The sequence below is a fragment of the Hipposideros armiger genome, unplaced genomic scaffold (assembly GCF_001890085.2).
Source record: "Hipposideros armiger isolate ML-2016 unplaced genomic scaffold, ASM189008v1 scaffold_102, whole genome shotgun sequence".
NCBI classification, from domain to species: Eukaryota; Metazoa; Chordata; class Mammalia; order Chiroptera; family Hipposideridae; genus Hipposideros; species Hipposideros armiger.
Genome location: NW_017731452.1, coordinates 902580 through 907065, shown reverse-complemented (window position 1 = coordinate 907065; position 4486 = coordinate 902580).

Genomic DNA, 4486 nt, shown 5'->3' with positions numbered 1-4486 from the left:
TATTCAAAAGTAAGCTAGTGTCAATTAAAATGACTTCTGGGGCCAGCACCTCTCAGTTTTTCAAAAGCCTGCCCAGGGAGTGAAAAGGGATTATTACTGTTTTCCTGACTCTGGAGAAGTCTACCCAAGGCCAGCAGGAGGGGGTCCAGCAGCCCTGATGAGTTCAAGGGCTGTGCTGTGAAACAGGGAATCAGGCCAACACACACAATCACAATACATTTGATCTCTTCATCCTTTGCAAAAACAAGCCTGAATACCTATTTACAGAGTCAAGGCTAATGCTCAGGTTGTCTGCGGATGGTAAGAGCTGGTCTGACTGCTGTTTTTGTTTAGGGGCCGAAGTGTCTGGATGTCCCACTGCTCCTTTGAAATTAATCAACCAGCAAGGCGGGAAGTCAGTGCACCATCAAATTGGCAGTTAGTATTTATTAACTAGATGGATTAAGAGTATATAAAAGCTGCCATTCTCACTAAGGGTCAGTTGATTTCTATCTATCTATATCTATCTATCTATCTGTCTATCTATCTATCTATCTATTTCTGCTAGGCAAATATTATTAAGGAGATTAAATTTAATTCTACAAATATTTACCAAACTTTGGCTATGTGCATGGCCCTGTTTTATGTGTTGTAAAGGATTTAGAGATAAATACACCCTGGTCACTGCTCGCCAGGAGCCCACTATCTAGAAGACAGTGAGACTGGGGCACCAATTGCCAGAAAAAAGGCTAGCTCCCCAAAAGGGAGAGATGCATGGGGCTCTAGGGTGCAAAATTGGGAGAGGTATTGTTTAAAAAAAGGATAACACCATCTCTATGGGATGGACATGGGGTGGACACTCGAAGCTTTGCCTGTCAAGAATTGACTGTACTCTACTTATAATGCAGTGGTCAAAAGCAGGACTCTGAAGACAGATGACCTGAGTTTGAATCCTGACTCATAGTTATCAGCTGCATGACCTTGAACAAGTTATTTGATCTCTGAGCCTCTGTTGCCTCCTCTGGAAAGAGGGATAACATTACAATGCTATCAGGTTGTACTATATATTAAATGAATCAGTAGATGTAAAGTGTTTAAATGAATGCCTAACACAGAAGAAGCACTTATACCTGTGAGGTGTTCTGGCCACTGCATCTGATTTTCCTTTGGGGAATGACCCCGCCCACTGTATGCTGTGAATAAAAGTGCTCTGCCCTCCTCTAGCCAAATGGGACTCATGACTCGGAAGGAAAAATGGATGTGCTACTAATTTGAAGCTTAAGGAGGGAGGTGCAAGCATAGGAAACGAATGAAATCCATCCATCCTGGTGGTGATGCCCTAAAAAGACTCCCCATGACTCCCTGCTACCCAGAGCCCCAAAGCTGCCTGTGTTTCTATTTTCTCCCAAGCCTAGATCTTCAGGCTTGTCTTGGATTCTATGAGCAATCCATACATACAAATTAAGTTAGCCAGACCTGATTTCTATTGCACACAACTAAAGAGCCCCGCCCCCCCCCTAAGAAGAGGGCCTTTGAACTGGGCCTTTAATAACCCGGTGGGGTTGGTACCGGGACAGTTCATCTTCCTAGTTGTATTCACATACACAGCACCTTTACTTCCCAAAGGAAGGTCAGAACATGTTGCCTGGGAAACGATTATTACTGTGCGCAGGGGAAAAGAGGCAGCGTAAGAGACAGAGTGTGCATGCCAGAATACAGAAACATTCCAAGTGTCTAATTGGGACACAGCGATCAAATATTTGAAGTTAAAAAAAAAAATAGAGCCAACATACCCACAATGCAAGAGCAGTATTTTGCAAATTTCAGAGAACCTTGAGGCCAGTTTCTTGTTAATAAAAAAGAGATTAGCGCGTTTTAGAGCAATTTTAAAAGACATACCAACATCAAATTAAAACTGTCTCCTTGACACCATGATGAGGCTTTCAAGAGAAGTGGGAAGGGAATAGCCTTCTCACTATGTGATCCAGGCTCTTGAATGTATGGGCCCCTGCAGTATGACTATCAGACTTTAGGGAAACCTGCTCTCAAGAAAGCAAGGCTTGTAGAAGCTTTGATCTGTTGTATAGCTGGAAGCCAGGGGTGGGGGGTGGGGATTGGGGAGTTTGGGGGAGGGATGGCAGGGGATGGCGTCTGGAGCAGGCCAGGGCATCTGACTCTCTTGTTGGAGGTTGGCTGAGAAGACACACCAGCACACAGAATTTAACACCCAAGTTTCCTCTGTAAGAAATTTGCTCGCGACGGTTCTGAAACTGATCTTGCTTCTGGGTGGTGACAATATTTTCTGCAGCCAGCCGTTTCTATTTAAGTGCTGGCTAACGCCAACTTCAACAATGAATCATCGAAAGAAGTCATGTTTCCTCCACACCAGGAGCCTCAGATGGAAAGACCCATCCACTGCCAGCCACCTCTACAGCCCATTTCTAGCTGACAAGCACCTGCAGTCCCCACACTGGGATTGGATCCCCCAACGTGGTCCCCTAAAATGGCCTCGGTAGTGTGAAAGGGCTACATTTCAGTGATACCAGAGAGTGCTGCGAAGGAAACCACAGCCATGCCCATTAAATGTTTATCTGTGCCAGTGGGAGGGGTCTTAGAAACTCCCAACTTCATCCCCAGTAATATTTACTTATCACTTACCACAAGGCAGAACCCTACTCAGCACCTGGCATGGACTGTTTCATTTAATCCTCTCACTACATGCTCTCATTTAACATCAAGAAACCCAGACTAGGAGAAGTGAAGTCACGTGCTGTGGTGTCATGCCAGCTATGTGGTGCCAGGATTCAGACCCAAGCCGTCTGCTTCCAGAGTCCGTGCACGCAACCACCACCAACCACTAAGTCATGCTGCCCCCAAGGAAAACAAATGAGGCACCTAGCTGGTGGGTTGCCAGGTAAAATACAGGATGTTCAGTTGAACTTGAACTTCAGACAAACAATGAATACCTTTTTAGTATAAGTATGTCCCAAATGTTGCATTAGACATTCTTAGACAAACACATTATTCCTTGTTTCTCTGGTACTACAATGTAACTGGGCATCCAGCCTGTATTTTAATTTGCTAATCTGGAAACCCTATACTGGGCGGCACCCAAACCCACAGCCCCTGGCTCTGAAGACACATGGCTTAACTATTAGGACATGGGCTCAGCTATGCCAGCAGGACCTACGTCTTCTGGAATCTTTCACAAACATTGACACTTTTCTGGCCATTTCAGAACTTTTTGGGGGTGGTAGGGTGGTGGTGCATGAATTCAAGAAAGACGTCAAAGATAATTTCAAGAAAGATGTCAAAGATGTCACACATAATTATTATGAAGAACTAAGGTGTGCTTGTGGGTGACCCTGCAGGACGTGGTCTGGTGAGTGAAACCGAGAAGAAGCCTGTGCCTCAGGTCCCAACCCCCAGATAAGCCCTGGACCTATAATAGCTTTGCGACCTGTGTGACACTGCTGGCCTTTCCTGAGCCTCAGCCCCCTCACAGGCAGAGTGAGAGTGCTGGTCTAGGTGGGGGGACTTCTCAAAGGTCCCCAGACTGCCTGTACCGGCACGACCCAAAGAACTTTTCAAACAGGCAGATTCTTGGCTCCCATCACAAACCAACTGAACCAGACATTTTAGGGCAAGAGTCAGGAAAATGGCATTTTAATAAGAGCTCCAGTGGATTCTGAGGCATCCTAACGTATAAGACCAACTGGACTAATGAACCTTGAAAACATTATGCTAAACGAAAGAAGACACACACACACACAAGTCCATGTAATGTACAATTCCATTCATATAAAATGTTTATAATAGACAAATCTGTAAAAACGAATGTAGACCGGGGTATTGGAGGGAGGAAGGAATGAGGAGCAACTGCTTAATGGGTGTGGGGTTTTCTTTCAGGGTAATGAAAACGTTCTGAAATTTGATGGTAACGATGGTTGCATAGCCTTGTGGATATACTAAAAACCGCTGAATTATACACTTTAAAATGGTGAATTTTATGATATGTGAATTATACCTCAATTATAAAATACGTGGATTATACCTCAATTATAAAATATACTAATAAATTGAAAATGGTAATGGAAAATAAACAATTGGACTAGATGATCCTAGATCAGGGTTTCCCAGAGTGTGCCCCCAAAATTCCCTGAAAGACGCTCCTATGGGGACTGAGTATTACAGCCCCTCCCAGAAGGTCATGTGCAGCTACTAGAGGGGAAAGACTCTTAAAAGAAGGGAACACCTTTAGCCCAGCAATTCCTACACTTCCCTTCATCCTAAGGAACACATGACGCAATCTTCATGAAATGGCCATATGTAGGTGGGTACACACACATACATACACATATACATGTGAGACTTCATTTTCTCACTCCACAGTTAATCTATACAGTTGGTGTACAGACTTGAGGGCCCCTGGCATTATTGTGCAAGTAATCAGAAAAAACAAACAAACAAAAATACAACTTGTGAGTATATGTGTGTCTCTATGTGA